Source organism: Prionailurus bengalensis, chromosome D4 (assembly GCF_016509475.1).
Source record: "Prionailurus bengalensis isolate Pbe53 chromosome D4, Fcat_Pben_1.1_paternal_pri, whole genome shotgun sequence".
In the NCBI taxonomy this organism is placed as follows: Eukaryota; Metazoa; Chordata; class Mammalia; order Carnivora; family Felidae; genus Prionailurus; species Prionailurus bengalensis.
Window position 1 is genome coordinate 4,092,883 of NC_057359.1, and position 18,665 is coordinate 4,111,547.

General features: G+C 50.9%; 1 protein-coding gene across 4 annotated transcripts in view; it reads right to left on the reverse strand.

Moving 5' to 3' along the window:
• AUH (AU RNA binding methylglutaconyl-CoA hydratase) overlaps window positions 1-18,665 on the reverse strand; it is a 353,212-nt gene that overhangs the window by 169,193 nt on the left and 165,354 nt on the right. The window lies entirely within an intron of this gene.

Here is an 18,665-nt window from a genome sequence, read left to right on the forward strand (position 1 = left end):
CAAGGGGGGCCACCGGGAATACCAGCTGAGGCCCAAAGGGGGTCCCAGCGATAGACACGGTAAGGAACACTGAGTGCCTGCGTGTGCTGTGCTGTGCACAGATGTGGTGCCATTGAATACCTCGTGCCTGTTCCCTGCCCACCCGACACTGGACAGGCCTGACTGTCGTTCTGCCCACAGACTGCAGGGGAAGCGCCCCCCTGAGGGTCTCGTGCCCTGTCCTTAGGAGGGTCTGGGCATCCACCTTCTCCCACGCTGCCGGGGGGCCGGGCTGGACATGGGATTGATCAGAGGCCCCGTGGAGAGGCCCTGGGGACAGGAGGAGCCTCAGCTGATGCCGAGTGGGGCAGAACTGCCCCTCTGAGCACAGTCCAAGTGGATCCGCACAACTGCAAGAAAAAACAGTGGTGGCGTTTCGAGCAGCAAATTTGGGGGACGGCTTGTAACACGGCCCTAACTGAACCACACTCAGGCTCCTCTGTGCTGCCCCAGCAATCCAGATCCCAGGAATGGAAAACGTGGTGTGAAATGAAGGATGCTGAGAGTGAATCACTGCACATTCAGAACGAAAGCCAAGAACCGGACAACGGGGCACAGAAATGACAGGGAGGAGTCGGTAAAGCCGGAGAACGTGAACACGAAGCACCCAGAGCTTTCTGGTTGTCCGGGTCCTCTTGGCTAATTAAAGTGCACGCCATCGGCCCCTCAGAGATGTCGCGTCCTCATCCCCAGACCCTGTAAATTGCTGGGTTACTGACAGACGGGGGGAATAGGGTAGAAGATGAAGCGAAGGAAACTAGGAGGAAGACAAGACTGCTCATCGGACCGAAAACCGAGAGATGATTCCAGGCAGCCCGAATGCATGCAGTGTGGCCGCAGGTCGCAGCGGGGGCAGAGAGCTCAGACTGCGTGTGGTTATGCGTCTGCAGGTGGGGGTGGGGACGCGGGCCCGGGGACTCGGGGACGCAGGCACCGCCAAGCAGCTGGAAAGGCAGCGAAGGGACCCTTCCCTGCGGCCTCTGGAAGGAAACAGCCCCACGGACAAGGGGCTGCAGGTCGGCCTCCCGACCCCCGGAGCCGTCAGATTACACGTGCGTGCAGCCCGAGGCCTCGACGTTCCCAGGCCAAGTTTGTTACGGCCGCGGTAGAAACACTAACACAATTGCAGGAAAACTGGAAAAGGCGCGTGTAGTAGAGGAATATCACGTGAACCCGGGGGTGAGCCGTACCCAGCGAGTCCTGGCCTGTTCTTCTGAGAGCACGGGGAGCACTTTTCCCTGCAGTTCTGTGCCCACATCTACGTCACCCTTCCAGCTGCCGGGGGGTGCCGTCCGCTGGAGAGCGCCGCGTGACTTTACCCCGACTTGCCACCCGCGAAGGCACTCGTGGACTGGTGTCAGAGACTGACGCGCTGCTGCACGGGCTCGATCCGCTCCTAAGGACCAATTCCCGCCACTGGAGTTGCTTTGCCAGAGGTCAGCAGCTGCCTTGTCTCACGCACGGGACTTGGCGTCTAACGCCCCCGCTGCGCAGCCGGGCCCGCGCCGTGGACCCTCTCCAACACGGTCGTGACGCCGTGTTACGACTTCCCAGGGGCTCGGCGGGGTGGTTTCTTCCGAGGAGTCCTCCGTCTTCGGTGCTGGGCGCTTTCTCTCGGGGGTGGCGTCGCCCGGGCACGGCTGGCTGAGCCGGGCGGCTGGGCCGTCGGGACCAGGGGATCGAGGGAGCCCGTCCTCACCTCGCCGCCACCGAGACGGTCATTGTTCCAAGGGCTCAAAGGCCGTTGGGGCTTCCGCGGTCTACCTCACTTTGGTTCTGAAGTCCCGTGTTCTTTCTACTCCTTTCAAAGCTCCGTTTCCTTTAAGGATCGTGCGTTTGGGACCTGTGCCTGTCCATGGCATCCTTTCCAATTACTTTGAAGTATTTTCAAAGCCCTGATTGTCTGAGGTGCCTTTGGCTGCGAGCATGGTCATGCGGGGTCAGAAACCCAGGCCGAGGCTCCCTGTGGTCTCAGTGTGGTGGGCTGGAAGCTGGGGGCGCGGACAGCACCCGGCTCCCCCAGGAGCCCAGAGCCCCGGCTGGCGGTATCAGGTAAGTGTACACCCAGGGGCGGAGGCGGGGGTGGGGTGGGCGGGCAGCTTCCATCCCAGCTCAGCCTTTGGGAGAAGCCGGAGGGGTGAGCCCAACCCCGCCTCGGTGCGCACAGGTTGCATCAGGTTAATTCACCGGGTAATGAGGCCCTGTGACTCCGGGCAGATTCCCAGAGCCTCCAACACTGTCTGCGCCTGGCGGTCAGCCGGGGCCCGCCGCCCGGGTCCGCGCTGACGGCCTCACGGACCTGGCCCAGCTCTGCTCCCCACGCCCCAGCCCCTTGGCACGTCCCTCGTTCCTTGGTATCCTCAGGTATGTCACCGACCCCGCCCCAGGAGAAATCAGGCTTCTCCTCAGCACACTGTGTATGTGGTGTGTGTGTGGGTGTGTGTGTGTGTGTGTGTGTGTGTGTGCCTACATGAGGTGGGCCCCAGGGCTGTTTCCATCATGCCCAGAGGGCGTGTGCAGGTTAAGCAGGACAGAAACGGTGGAGACGGTTTCTGAGTGGAACCGAAGCCGCAGGTGAGCAGCCTGAGTTTGGGGTGCCTGCGTTGGGGGCAAGCTTTGAAAACAGGCGGTGGCTCTGGGAGGTCCCCTGCGTGTTGCGCCGGCCAGTGCCCGTCCCACTCAGTGCCAGAACCTGGCAAGGACACTGCGCTCGGCGGGGCCCAAAGGTCCGGGTCAAACTGCGAGCCTTCAGAGGGATCTCGGGGCCGAGCCCGGGGACTTCCGGAAGAGGGACCGTGTCCCCAGGCAAGGAGTCCAGCCACCCCCCACCTGCCCAGGGTCCACCCGCCATTAACATGGGGGTCATTTCACAGACGGCCAGATGGCACCCTGTACCTTGGGAAGGAGGCTACCCAAAGCCCAGCCCGCATCACAATAGGTGTGAAAGTGCGGGTGGCCCCCCCCCCGCAGCCGGCCCTCCCCAGCCCGGCCTGGGAGCCCAGTGTCTTCACAGGACGGACCCCTGCCCTGTGCACCTGGCCCCATGAGTCCGTCCTATAGTCCCCCCCCCCCACCTTGGGCCTGACCGCCCCCAGGCGGCGAGTGTCTCATCGCTCACTTAGAGGCTCTAGAACAGCAGATGGGAGTTTGTTGACACTGAGGGATTTAAGGAGACTCAATTACAGCCGTACCGAAAAAGCTTTCTCTAAAATAAGAAAGCACACGGATTCCTCAACTCGCAGAAACTGCTGACAGCTTTGTTTTCAACCCAGCAGGAGTAAAAAGAAGCTGACAACTTATTTTTGCAGGTTATGCCCATTCAAGTCTATTTTTAGATCTTTGTCCTCAGTGAGCGCGCATCGGAATAGCATTCGGTTTGAGCATCGCCATCTGTTCTGAGCGGCGAGCCCCAGCTCACGGGGTCCGGGGTGGGCGCGCCTGGCCACTCGCGGCTGTCCCCACGGACGAGAACAAAGGGGCATTTTGTGTCCACGGCGTGTGGAGGGGGCACTCCAACGACGTCACAGGCAGCGAGCGCTGTAAGTTCAAACAGCTATGAATTCAATTCAAACAGCTATGAATACGTTTTATTTATACACTGAGCACCGTGAAAAAATGCCCTTGGCTTTTAAAATTGGAGCTCAAATAATCCCTCGTATTTAAATAGATTTCTCATAAAAAGGCCATCCAACCTTATCTTGGTCGTTAAGATAAAAATTAACCTATGGAAAAAAAGCCACCGCAGAATGCTATAAAAGGCCCCTTCCCCTGCCTTCCGGTTTGTGACAAGCACTCCCTCCCTCTGCAGCCCGTTCCTTCCAGAAGCTCACAGAGAGGCCCCACCGGCTGGTGACTCACTCTCTTCTATGGAAATGCAGTTGGTGCATGACATACATCGTGACAGGGGACCTGACATATGAGTAATGGGCTACGAGCACCTTCTGGAACCGGCATTCGCATGCGGTGCCCGGGGAGGCCCAGGGGCTGGGCAGGCAGCCCCTAAGCCCACGGGCCTGACCCGCCCTCGTGCTCTGTTTTTAGCCTCCACTAAACTTAGCTCATTCCACCCTCTCGAATAACCTAGATCTGAACACCACTCCTCTCCTACGGGTCCAAAGAACTCTGCCAGGAAGATTTAGGTGGTCACTGACAGGCATGTAACACGCTACAAGGAGGTAAGAGGCCTGTCCCAGGGAGTCCCGCGGCCTCAGGAAGGACCTGGCAGGATTCCGGGACCGTGGCCGGCATGCGCTGGCCGTGGCTGTCTCTGCAGAAGAGCCCACGTACCCGGCCCGAGGGTGCTGTCCGCTGTGGAGACCGTGTGACCCACCCAGGGCACAGCAAGCCCCCCCGCTGCTGGTCACTATTTCGGGCCTCTGTGAACGTTTTCCAAAATAATTACCAAAAGGAAATCATGCTGCTCACACATACACACATGAGCTCTTTCTCTCACTCTCTCTCTCTCTCCCGTCCCTGAACACACAGAGTCCTTCTTGGGGAAACCAGTACTAAAAAACCCCTAAGCGAAGCTAGGACGAAGCGGTTGGTAACTCACGGGGAGTTAGTTCACTTGAAACCCGGAGCCACCGCGCCGCCCCTTATCAGGCCCGGTTCCAGGAAGCGGGTCCGCCCTGGGTCACGGCCCTTCCCAGGGCTGCCCGCCCGCAGGGACCAGGCAGCATCGCCCGCCCGGGGACCTGCTTCCTGCGGCTCTGGCCGGGCTGCAGGACAGCTCCACGGTCAGTGTTCGCCCACACCACTGGCCTTCGGTGAGGCCGGAGTGTGGGAGGCGAGGGGTGACGGGGACCTCCCCAAAGAGCCTGGACTCCGAAGGCTGGACCCTCAGCAACGAAGCTAATGGCCACCCCGCGGCCGGAGCCAGAGAAGGGCCATCGGGGCAGGGCGGTAGCCTGAACTGCACCCCCGCCAGCAACCGCTGTGCAGAAAGCAACGCAAAGCACCGTGGAGACAGGCCATCGTAAGGTGTGCTTCGGGGCCAGCCAGACCCGAGGGCGTGGGAAGGCGTGTGTGGTGGCCCCCCCTCCCGACTCTGCCCCTTTCTCGTTCTGCCGCTCACGGGGCCACCCGGCAGCGCTGGAGGCTAAGTGATCTCACCTCACTTCCAACGGAGGCGCCGCGTCGTGTATACTGTTCAGAAAAAAGAGGCCCAAGCGTCACCCTCTCTGCAAGTGTTCTTTAGGGAACAAGATGTGGTATTTAGGAAAAGCCGCCTGGTGTCCCCTGCCCATCGGGCAGGAGGAAACTGGAGAACTGCTTGCTCCGCGGACGAGAGAAAACGGTGCCTCTTAGAGCACACCCACGTCCTCTGAGTGGCCCTACGTGAGAAGAACCGGACGTTTCTTAGCCTCTGAGAAAACAAAAGGATAAATCACAAACGTGGCTCGGGTGATGGCACGCAGGGAACCAGCACCGCTCAACACAACTCTTACAAATTTGGGAAAAGCTTGCGGCCCGCGCGTTGGCTCAGTCGGTGGCAACGCAGATTCGAGGGGGCCCGCGAACGCCGAGTGGTTTCCCGGGAGTTCCAGCCCGAGTGCAGGTCCAAAGGGGAGCGGGCGAATGCAAGAGTAACCTAGAGACACGGGCGCAGAGACCTGCGCGGGGCCACTCCACGCAGCCGTCTGTGCACGCGACGGACGCCTCCCGCCCGGTCTCTCCACTCCAAGCCTGGAGTCCTCAGCCCCAGCCACGGGGCCCAAGTCCTTCCCCAAGTACCGCCGGGTGGAGCGGAGGGAAGACCGCCCCGCTCCGTGGTGGGAAGGCTCCGGAAGACGCAAGCTGGGCACTGCCAGGGAGCACATCCTGAGAGGCAGAGCTGGCGGAAGACGGGACCGCGGGTCTGGTGGGTCCTGGCGCCGGCCGGTGGGCGGATTCCCTCTGGCGGTCTGGCTCACTTCAGGCTGGGTTTGTGTCAGTTGCCACATAAAAAGATGCGACACGGGCCTGGAGTCTTACCCTGACCAGGCCCCTCCACCGGCTGACCCCGCCCCCCCAGGCGGGCCGAATCGGTACTCCTCAGCTAGCGTAGGCCCTTGCGGACACGGCCGCACTCTGGGGCACAGCAGGAACCTCCCCAAGCCCTCTAGGTACCGCTGCACGAAGGCCGGTGCCCCTAAGCCAAGGTCTAAAGAGGGCCCAATGGCAAAGCATGCTGCTAAGCGGCGAAGCCCTTTAGTCCCTGCCAGTCCAGAGTCACAACTAGGAATTTGAGAAGGATCGTGTCCTTGGATGTCGGACGACGGACTGCCACCCCTGCACTAGCCAGCCAGATGCGGCTGCAGGGGATCCTCAGCCCACGACAAGTTCCAGGACCCTCTACAAGGGCAGCAACAAAAGCGAAACAGTGAGGCAGAAAGATCCCCACAAAGGTTTCTCCAGTGATCCTTCAGGGGAAACCTGATCAGCGGGAGCCTGGGTGCCGAGATCGGCTACGGGAAAGTAGGTCAACCGTGCACGTCTGACATCCGCTGGCCCTGTCACGTCCCTTCCTCTGACATGGGGGATTTGGGGACCAGAGAGCTCATTGTGCTTCATCCCCGTTTCCAAAAGGTTCCCTCCCTCCCTGGCACGATGTGCTGAGATGGCTGAACAGCATGGAGGCCACCGTCTACCTGGTTGTGCAGAGCGATGCCTGGCCCCGAGCCGGTAGATGCGCCCCGGGGGCGTGCGCTTAGAGCTGGGCTCAGGGCAAACATTTGCCTTTGCGGACACGCAGGGAGGGATGCCTCGCACGACTGGGGGGCCCATGGGGGTAAGGATGGCTGGTTGGGTCAAGGTTGGCCATCATGGCTGCTATGAATTTTCCGGCCAGAACGGCAGCCCTCCCTTCTGTTGGAAAAGTCACCCTCCAATCACAGTGCCTACTCCCACAGCCACAGGGAGGCCATGTGGTCTACTCCACCCAGCAGAGGCCTCTCCTGGGGGGTTCTGAGTCGGTGTTGAGTGAAGACAGTTCCCCTTCCTCCCTGGTGGTGAGCCAGGCAGTGGGGAGCCGCCATCGGGGAAGCCAGTCTATGAGACCAGGTCCAGGGGACGAAGCTACAAGCCAGACAATGTGTGACAAGAAACGGAGTGTGTCCCTGCAGCCCGGAGACCCTGGCTCCAGCGGCATCCAAGGATGCCACTCCCCTGCCTCGCCTGGCTTCCATGCTGAGAGTCACAAAGCTCCCCTTCACCTAAGCCGCTCTGGTTGATTTCCTGCCACTTACAACAAAAGTCCCATTACGCCAAGCATTTCAGACTGCACTCTACTGGGTAAGATTTGAAAATACTTAACAAGATGCAGAATTAAACTTTCTCTTTTTGGCCCTAGGAAATCAGTACCAACCGTCACACTAACTCTCCATCGTGCGTGGGCGTATGAGCGTTCTGTCCCTCTGGCCCAAAAAGTGTTTAACAAAAGCAACTGTATCGCCAATATTTAGTTCACAGGACGGAGCTCTGTAAAACAGACCTGCGCTTTCCACAGCAAATTAGAATACATGAAGGTAAAGTTAAAATAGGAGGGCTTGTACGTGAACCAGTCTCAGGAAACTCCTACTCCTCCAAACAAACAAACAAGACAAAACAGAACAAAAACCTCCCCACTAGGTTTCTCCGTTTCACTCAGTGGCCGTAATGCAGTTGTTAATCATGCACACATTAAGAAGCCGAAACACATTGGGTTATTTCTGAAGCACATTATTTTGAAGCTCTGTGTGAATCTTTCGTAGTTGTGTGTGGAGAGTTATGTCACAAAGTTAATCATTCCCAGGATGCTTGCATCTGGGGTAATGAGAAACTTCTTGTGCAAGCGGCCATTAATCAGTGAGGGCAACATTGCATAATGGGCTCTGGAGCACGTGTCCGGGGATCGGAGCCCAGCGTTTCTGCCTCTTGCTGACCTTTTCCAAAGCAGAACTGGAGCCACGTGATGTGTGCTTCCTGCCAAGAGCCACTTATTGCCAATAATTAAGTTGGATAATGTGGAGAAGTAGAAATAGAAATTGCAGTTCCTTCAGAGTTCTAAAAAGGACTCTCTTTGAAGTCCTTGGTTTGTGGCTCCGTGTTGTGGCTGACTTGAACGCGTCACTCTTGATCGTTACCAACACTACCCATTAAAGTTGAAATAAAATATTTTGCTAAGTGGTTCCTGGCACTTGTGTTAGAAACAATAGCCATGGCCCCACAATAAGATTATTTTATACGTAAGAAAAGGGAAGCAAAAAAAAAAAAAAAAAAAAAAAATCAAAGACGCCAGGAGCCAAAGACGTACGCGTCATCCATCCACCCTCAGCCCATCGTGTTTGATGTTCTTGAGCAACAGTGTTAGCGAGAAACTCTTACTTAATCTTGCTGGTATTATCCAAAGAGGACACTTGTGAAATACTCAAGACAAATAAATATGCTCTCATTATTACACGAATAAAGAGCCCGTGTAGTGTGAACTGCATCTGTGACATCCACGCAGACTCGAGGGGAGCAGAACCGTAATTAAGCCCCGGCAACGACAACGGCCACTGTGTCCAAGGAGCTCTGGCCCCCCCCGTGCCAACCTGCTGTTTTCAACGGCACCTTAACCAAACAGTTCTTCTGGAACTTCACCAAGGGTCCATTTTACACCCTAGCAGCCGACCAGAGTGTATCTGGTTCCCTGGCGTATATTAGGAACAATAAATTGTCAAGTTTCCTCTTTATTATTTTCTTTTATTGCATTTTAGAAAAGGACTCTTTCCCAAAAAAAATTACCAAAAAAAAACCCAAAAGGACTCTCTCTTGGATTCCATCCCACTAGCAAACTCTTACTGTACTTGAAATCCTGGCCCATATCTGACAATTTTGAATTAATAAACTGCTCTGTCATCATAGTGTTAATGCCCAACAGTGGAACATGAACTTCACAGATGGAAGGAAAGTTTATACTCCTCCTGAAACACAAAACACGTACCTGCCAGGATTTCAATAACTAACTCTTGATTTTTACCACTCGAATTCTGCATTTGTGCATTGATTTGCTTTGATTTATGGCCGTTAGCTTTGCCACCGGTGGCTGAGTGCACACAAATGCTCCACAGACCGAGCCGATGTCATGACCAGGCAGGGGCAGCTGCAGCCAGAACGGCAAATGTCCTGGGCCTGTGCTCAGAGCACACATTTAAAAGACAACATAGCAGTAAACCCCATACTTCTTTGACTGTAAATAAACTTTACATTTGGGAAGTAAGGTATATTAAATATTGAGGGCTGTAATAACAACAATAAATAGCATAATATTGTGGATAATATCATAGTATTAGTATTAATGGTTAATATATTATCATTCAATAAACATCAGTTTTTTTTTTAATTTTTTTTCAACGTTTATTTATTTTTGGGACAGAGAGAGACAGAGCATGAACGGGGGAGGGGCAGAGAGAGAGAGGGAGACACAGAATCGGAAACAGGCTCCAGGCTGTGAGCCATCAGCCCAGAGCCCGACGCGGGGCTCGAACTCCCGGACCGCGAGATCGTGACCTGGCTGAAGTCGGACGCTTAACCGACTGCGCCACCCAGGCGCCCCAATAAACATCAGTTTTGATGTACCAGAAGTCAGATGTTATTTATCAATAACAACATCCACGATACACATGGTTGCATTAAAATCACCTGGCTGGGGGGCGCCTGGGTGTCTCAGTCAGTGAAGCGTTCAACTTTGGCTCAGGTTATCATCTTGCAGTTCGTGGGTTCGAACCCCACGTCAGACTCTGTGCTGACGGCTCAGAGCCTGGAGCCTGCTTCGGATTCTGTATCTTCCTCTCTCTCTACCCCTCCCCTACTCGTGCTCTCTCTCTCTGTCTCTCAAAAACAAACGTTAAAAAAAAAAATTTAAAAAAAGCCAGCCGGCTGGGTGGGTCACGTAGTAGGAAAAGTGCAGTGAGAACCTCCAGAACCTGCTTCTCTGTATAAGCAGTCATTTTCAAGATCAAGTTTTTTTTACAAAACCCTTGGAAATTAACCAAAAGCTTGCAACCATCTGATGAGCATTTCTTCAGGAAAAATGGCTGAGTCTCAGGAAGAACATCAAGCTCTGTGGAGGTTTAAATTGCCATACACCCACTTTTCCAAACTCCTTAAAACCCAACCATCTGAAACCCGGGGTAGCCATTGCCCCAACCCCCACTGTGTCTGTAGCCTCCCCCAAAGCTCTCTTCTTGGGACTCTGTCATTTTCTGGCCTGTCCGGCAGCATCCTGGAGGCCCAGTTACTATGGAAAACCCTGACTCACAGGCTTTGTCTTTATCCGACCTGACTCAGAAACCCCTCCTGTGAACAGCTTTCTATGGGGTATTTGTGGGAAATGATCGGTGGCAACAATTTAGCACCAAAGTCACCTGAGGCGGTGACAGCAGCTGGTACAAAAAAGAAGCTGGGGGATGAGATGCCTATAGTGGGCTGTAAAAACCTCTGACACGTTCCTAGGAGTCTAGAAGGCAGTATGCACGTGCAGGGCTGTGGACACGCTCAGCAAAGACCTGAGAAGGCTTTCTAACTCTCATCTCTGGCTGACCCCGAGGCTCTGCAAGGAAGTGAAGGCTGAGGCAAGGTTGCCAACTGCCCAACAAAGCATCGGAGGCAAGCCCCAGCATGCACACAGTGCCCCCTCCCAAGACCTGGAGATTCACTGCTTCAAGGCATTTAGAGGAGTCTCAGTCCGGTCATTTAGCTGATCGCTAAATTAAACAGAGACTTCAGGGATCACAAACAATAAAGAATACAGACTTATTTCAGACAAGTTAAGGCATAAACAAACAGCAACAATAATAAACAGCAACCACAAACCTGGGACAGGAGAGGCAAGGACCTGATTTCTAGGGTTGCCATATTATTTTATTTATTTTTTGCCATATTATATTATTTTAAATACCTATGCAACAAAATATTGTTAAGACATGTAAAGAAACGAGAAAGTGTGATCCATACAAAGAAAAGAAGCAACCAATAGAAATTATTCCTAAAAAAACCCCGAGACATTGAACTTACCAGAAATGGTTTTAAAAGTTATTTTCATTATCTTCAAAGAACTAAAGGAAAGCATGAGAACAATGCCTCACAAAACAAGGAATATAAGTAAAGAAAAATTGTAAAAAAAAAGAACCAAAGACCAATTCTAAAGTTGAAATTCTATTAACTAAAACCAAAAACTCACTAGTAGTCTCAGGAACAGCTATGGCATGGCAGAGGAATCCGTGAATTTGAAGACATATCAATCGCAGTTATCAAATCTAAAGAACAGCGAGAAAGAAGTTCAAAGGAAAGTGGACAGAGCCTCAGAGGCCCGTGGGACCCCACCAAGTGTACTATCATATGCATTATGGGCATTCCAGAGGGAAAGGAGAGATAGCAGTAGAAAGAATACTTAAAGAGCTAATGGTCAAAGACTTCCCAAATTTGAAAAAAGACATGAATCTACACATCCAAAAAGCTCAAGGAAATCCAAGCAGGATGAATCCCAAGAGATCCACACCAAGGCACATTATAATAAATTGCCACAAGCCACCCAAAGAATCATGAAAGCAGCATGAGAGAAGTGACTTGTCATTCACAAAGGGCCCCTCAAAAGATTAATGGCCAATTTCTCACCAGAAGCCACACAGACCAGAAGGCAGCGGGATGACATATTCACAGTGCTGAAATACAAAGACCATCAACCAAGAAGCAGATACCTAATAAAGCTTTCCTTCAAAAATGAAGAAAAAATTAAGACATTTCAAGGCAAACAGAGAAATTGTCACTAGCAGGACTTCCTTACAATAACTTCTATAAAGTGTGTCCTTTGGGTTGAAATGAAAGGACACTAGAGAGTGATTCAAACCACTGGGGGCGGGGGGGGTGGGGCAGAACTAAGTGTACTGGTAAAGGTAGCAACACATATCAAAAATTATAAATATATTTTTCATCTTTAACTTTTTTTCCTCCAATCAGAATTAAAAGCTGCATAAAACAATAGTTATCAAGCTGTTCTCATGGACTTAGAATGCATACAGATTTAATTTACAGGACAATAATGGCATAGCAGTAGGGGAAGGGTACAACACTACACGGGAGCAAGTGGCAGATGTGTATCTCACCTGATCAATAACTAGATTGAATGTAAATAAATGGCCAAACACTCTAGTCAAGAGGCAGAATGGACAGAATGAATTAAAAAAATATGATCCAACTTTATGCTGTCCACAAGAAATACACTTTAGATTCAAAGACCTACAGAGGTTGGAAGCAAAAGGATAGAAAAAATATAGCACGGAAAAGCAACCAAGAGAACTGGAGTGGCTATCCTAATGTCAGACAAGACAGACTTCAAGATAAAAACCTACTATAGATGGAGAAGCATATTTTATAATGATAAAGGGATTAATTAAACAAGAAGACATCATCATCATCATCATCATCATCAATACATATGCTTAACAACAACAGAGTCCTAAAATACATGAAGGAAAACCTGACAGCATTGAAGGGAGAAATAGACAATTCAACAACAGTAGTTGCAGACTTCAATACCTCACTTTAAATGCCACGTAGAAGAAGTGGAAGACCAACAGGAAATAAAAGAATGAAACGAGACTACAAATGAACCCGACCTAGTAGAACGCTCTGTTCAGCAGCAGCAGAACGCACATTCCTGTCATACGCACATGGGACCTTCTCCAGGATAGATCACATTTGAGGCCATTAAAAAAAAAAAAAAAGCCTCATTAACATATGCCAAGGACTGAAATTATACAATGATGAGACTGAAGTATATTTGCCAGCACAACAGAATTGAAATTAAATTTGTCCCAATAATACAGGGACATCTGGGATGTTCGCAAGCATGTGGAAATTAAGGAACACAATCCTAAAAGACCAGCAAGGCAAAAACCTCACAAGAGAAATTCAAAAATACTTTGAGATGAATGAGCACAAAACCACACGTGTCAGGGTCCCCAGACCACCTTCAGGTCTGGTAATTCACTAGAGGGCTCATGGCACTCAATAAATAGACTACGACCAAAAGGATACCGAGCAAAGCAGCAAAGGAAAAGGTGGAGGGGTGGCTGTCGGGGAGACCAGCCGCAAGCTTCCAAGGGTCCTCTCCCAGTGGAGTAACACAGGAGGAGTTAAATTCCTCCAGCAACAAAGTATAACCAGAAGTGTAAGTGTCACCAATATCTCATTAGAGACTCAGGGCCCAGGGCTTCTGCTGGGGCTAGACGTGCAGGCATACTCTGCTTGGCGAAAATCCAAATCCCATATTCCGAAAAGGAAAGCATAAGCCATATTGTCTGTACAGTGTAGGCATAACTCTTACCAGTTCTGGAAATGGTGGGAATTCCCCCAAATGTAAGTTTCCAAATGTAGGCCAGGGGCCCATCTTGCAACCAGTCTTTCCCAAGAATAGTAATTCAGACCTGTCATGTTAATTAACTCTTTTCCACAAACATATCAAAACTTACGGGATGCAAGTAAAGCGTGCTCGGAGAGACATGTGCATGATATGTGCCGACATGAAAAAGACCTCAAATCAAATAACGTAACATTCTACCTTAGAAATTAGAAAACCAAGAGGAAACGACAGCTGAAGTAAGTAGAAGGAAGGAAATAATAAAGATTAGACTAAAAATAAAGGAAAAAGAGGACAGAAAAATAATAGAGAAAAAAACACAACAAAATGAAAAGCCGATTCGCTGAAAAGCAACGGAACAGGTAAATCGAGCGGGATGAACAAAGACAAAAAGGAAGGAGCCTGAAATACTAAAATCAGGAATGAAAGGGGGGAAAACTGCTACCGATCTTATAGAAGTAAGGATGGTGAAAAATTGTATGTGAAATGACATAACCTACATGAAATTTAAAATTCCTAAAAAGAAAGAGAATATTGAAACTGACTCAAGAAGAAATAGAAGGTCTGTACTGAGGTAAAACATGAGGGTAAATTCACAATCAAAGCATTTCCAACACAGGAAAGCCCAGGTCCAGACGGTTTCACGGATAAATTTCACCGAACCATTAGAGTAGAATTAACATCAATCCTACACAAACACTTTTGTTAAAAAAAAAAAAAAAAGACTTCCGAAATGTTCTGAGAAACCGGTATTACCCTGATACCGAAACTGAAGAAAGACATCACAAGAAAGAAAACTACACAATAATATTCCTTCTAAACCTAAACCCATAAATCCTGAGCATAATATTAGTAAGCCACATCCAGCAAAAATGAATATACACCATGACCAAGCAATTTATCTTACGAGTGCAAGGTTGGCCTAATATCTAAAAATCAATTCATGTGGGGGCACTTGGGTGGCTCAGTTGGTGAAGCATCCAACTTTGGCTCAGGTCATGATCTCACGGCTCCTGGGTTCAAGCCCCGAGTCGACCTCTGTGCTGACAGCTCCGAGCCTGGAGCCTGCTGCACATTCTGTGTCTCCGTCTCTCTCTGCCCCTCCCCCACTTGAGTTTCCCCCCCGCCCCTCTCTCTCTCTCTCTCTCTCTCTCTCAAAAATAAACATTAAAAAATTTAAAAAAGAAAAATCAATTAATGTAATAACTGTATCAATAGAATAAAAAATAACAACTGCATGATCAAATCACAATAAGGAGAGACAATGGAGCAGAATTAAGAGTTTTGAAATAAATCTGTTACCAAGATAATACAAGAGAAGAAAGAATAGTTTTTTCAACAAACAATCCTGGGACAACTGGATTTCCACAAGCAAAAGGAGGAAGTTGGACCCCACCTCACACCATATATACAAATTAACCAAAATGGATCAAAAACCTAAATGTAAAAACTGAAAACTATAAAATGCTTAGACAAAAACACATCTTTATCACCTTGGGTTGGGGAATAGTTTCTTAGGACACCAAAAGCACAATGCACAAGGGAAAAAACAGATAAACTTGGCTTCGTCAAAATTTAAAACGTTAGTGCTTCAAGGGACACCATCAAAAAAGTGAAAAGACAGCCCACAGGAGGAAAGATTTATAAATCATATATCCACTAAGATAATTTGTATCTGGAATGACTTGTATCCAGAATATATAAAGGACAGTTACAACGCAATAAAAAAATGGGAACCTAATTAAAACCAGACAGAAGGTCTGAATAGACATTTCTCCAAAAGATATACAAATAGCCGACAACCACACGCAAAGATCTTGAACACCATTAGTCATTGACACGGGGCACCTGGGTGGCTCAGTCTGTTGAGCAACTGACTCTTCATTCCGGCTCAGGTCATGATCCCAGGGCCGCGGGATCGAGCCCCGTGTCAAGCTCCATGCTGAGTGTGGAGCCTGCTTAAGATTCTCTCTCTCCCTCGGCCCCTCTCCCTGGCTCGCTCTCTCTCCACCTCACACGTAAAATTTTTTAAGATTAAAAAAAAAAAAGGCAAGAACAAGTGCTGCTGAGGATGTTGAGAAATGGGAACGTTTACGTATTGCCAATGGGACGGTAAAATGGTGCATGATTTTGGAAACCAGTTTAGCAGTTCCTTGAAAAGTTAAACATAAAGTTGTTGTGTGACCCAGCACTACTTCAGCTCCTGGGTGAACACCCAAGAGAAATGGTAAAATAAACCCCCACAAATACTGTACGTGCATGTTCACAAGAGCAGCGTCCGTAATAGCCGAAGAGTGGAAGCCACCTAAAAGTTCATCAACCGATGAGTGGGTTAACAAAACTGTAGCATGTCCACACAATGGAGTATCTTCAGCCACAAAAAGGACGAAGGGGCAATGCGTACCACACCATGGATGAGCCTTGAAAACATAACGCCGAGCGAAAAAAAGCATCAGACGTCACAGGCTACATATTGTATAAACCCGTTTAGGTAAAATGTCTTAAGCGGGTGAATCCAGAGACAGAAAGCAGCTGAGTGGTTGCCAGAAGTTGGTGGCAAGGGACAGACCGCTAATGAGTACAGGGCCGCTTTGGGGGCTGATGAAAATATTCTGGCATTAAACAGTGGTCATGGTTGTACAACTCTGTGAAGAAATGAAGACGGCTGAACTGTGCAGCTTAAAGGGCGACTCCTTTGGTATGTAAATTATACGTTAAAAAACAAAATAAAACAGAATCCCCACAAAACCCACAAAGGTGTCTTGTCCCTCAACTCTGATGTCAGGGCTCCAATCCCAGAACCAATTCAAAAGTTATGAAATAGAGCCCCAAAGGCATCGACACGTAACTTCCCCAGGTGACAACAGCTTTGGAGAACTCTGCTCTCAGGGGTGACAAATCGACTAGAGGAGGTCATTTTTCTTACGGATGTGACCTTTATTCTGTATCTGCTGGAGGTCATGGGGCAAGAGAGGTAGGACCCGTCTGTCTCAGGCCAGGACTCTGTTCTTTTTCCTGGTTCCCTTGACCATGACTTTCCTCCTCACATTCACTTTCCAAGACTAGCTTATCCTTGGGGGAGACTGGATACAATTAAAAATGTCAGTTCTGTTGAATTTTATAAGAAACTCAACACAAATTTTCCTATCTCTACATGCAAATATTTGGTTTTTTTTTTTTTAAGTTTATTTATTTTGAGAGTGAGAGAGGGAGACAGTGTGTACGGAAGGAGCAGAGAGAGAAGGAAAGAGAGAATCCCAAGCAGGGTCTGCAACGTCAGCATAGAGCCCGAAGCGGGGCTCAAACCCACTAACTGTGAGATCACGACCTGAGTTGAAACCAAGAGTCAGACTCTTAACTGACTGAGCCATCCAGGCACCCCTCTACCTGCAGTCATTTTTAAATATGCACATAGCATGGGGCGCCTGGCTCGGGTAAGCATCCGACTTTGGCTCAGGTCATGGTCTCATGGTTCATGGGTTCGAGCCCCACGCTGGGCTCTGTGCTGACAGCTGGGAGCCTGGAGCTTGCTTCAGATTCTGTGTCTCTCTCTCTCTCTCTGCCCCTTCCCAGCTCACACTCTGTCTCTGTCTCTCAAAAACAGATAAAATGTTGAATAACAATTTTTTAAAAATCTGTAAAAAATATGCACACAGTGTGTGAGAAGTCACCCACTCTACTTCACCTCAGAAGTACCAGCACAGTGGACGGGCCTGGATAAAACTGTTTGTCTTTTTTTTAAGTTTATTTATTTATGTTGAAAGAGAGAGATCGGGAGACACCAAATCCTAAGCAGCCTTCACACTGCGCCCGGCGTGGGGCTCGAACTCAAGAACTATGAGATCATGACCTGAGCAGGAATCAAGAGTCGGACACTTAACTGACCGCCCCCAAACTGTTCGTGTATAAAAGGGTGGACTGACAGTCTCATGCCACGCATACTCCCCACAAAGACCGGACTCAGAGAAAGTGCCTTTTCACGTTGTGTGCAGACCTCGGCTGGTGTTCCGTAAGCATCCAACGGAGGAGCCCCTGACAACTCCCACCAATATCATCTCACCATAACCGGAGCATCTTTGCACCAGGCCGCATGTGGTCTGTCATTTCCTGTCTTGAATGGCGCGTCACACGTTTCTTGTATTTTTAAAGCACTCAGATGAGGGCCGCCTGTGAGCAAGTTCTGAGCTTCAGAGAAAGTGTGTTTCAGGCAAGTGTTAACAGACAACTCAGAAGAAATGTGACTCAGTGCAGGAGAGGCCGTGAGGAGTCTGAGCTTCTCCGGCTCACAGACCCGCGCTTCACTTTCTGTAAATTGCACAAAGGTTTCATTCAACTGGGCTGGGAGGCTGGAAGTGAAAGTGGCCTATTTTTGAAAAGGTCAGGAAAGTGCACTCGCCCGCCTTCAAATTCCTCTGAACCCTTTGCCTGTGAACATCACGGCGACGGGAGTCTGGCCCCGAGCCTCGGGGGATGCCGCGGTGATTTCGCGACTCCCCTCGGCGGCCTTCGATCCCACTCTGCGCCGCGGGCTCGCCGCATGTGATGAACGTGTCACACGGTGGTCTCCCGGGCCGCGCGTCAGGGCTGCGTGTCGGCAGCGAGGTGCGGGCGGCGGCCCCGCGGGGAGCCTGCTCTGTTCCTGGTCTGGTCACACCCCTCCCGGCCTCTCCTCTGTAATGGCGGGGTGCAGCCAGGCAGCCTGGGGAGGGCCGATCGGGCATGAGAACCCGCCCCCCCCCACCCCCCCCCCGCCCTCAACACTGGTACCGCGAACACGGCAGCGAGCGGCACTGGGCAGCCGTGTACCTCCCACGTCCTCAGCCTGCGTCAGCAGAAGGGGCGCGATCCGGGTGACGCCGGGGACACAGCACGGCCACGTTAGGAGAGCTGTCCTCTGCCCCGCCTCGTGCTCTTACGGCCCTGCCGGGACTGCTCGCTTTCTGCTTCTGCTTCAGCCGCAGGGGTCGGGGCAACTCCTAGGCCCGGAAGAGCCCAAGCGGCTTCCCCTGCTGACCGCAGTCCTCAGCCTCATGTGGACGGCGCAGGGCCTCCAGGAGAAGTGTCACCGGGGCCAGATTCACACTGTGCGTCTCCCAGCTGTCCCCGACTCCCCTTTCCCAGGGTGAACGCCACGTTTCTGAATCGTCCCCGAGCCCCCTGCCTTGTCCCAGCACGGCTCTTCTGAAACGTGAAACAAGGTGCCAGCACAGCCGTGGAAGACGGCTCTCCCGCTCCTAGGCAGACACGTCCGATCTGTGTGCAC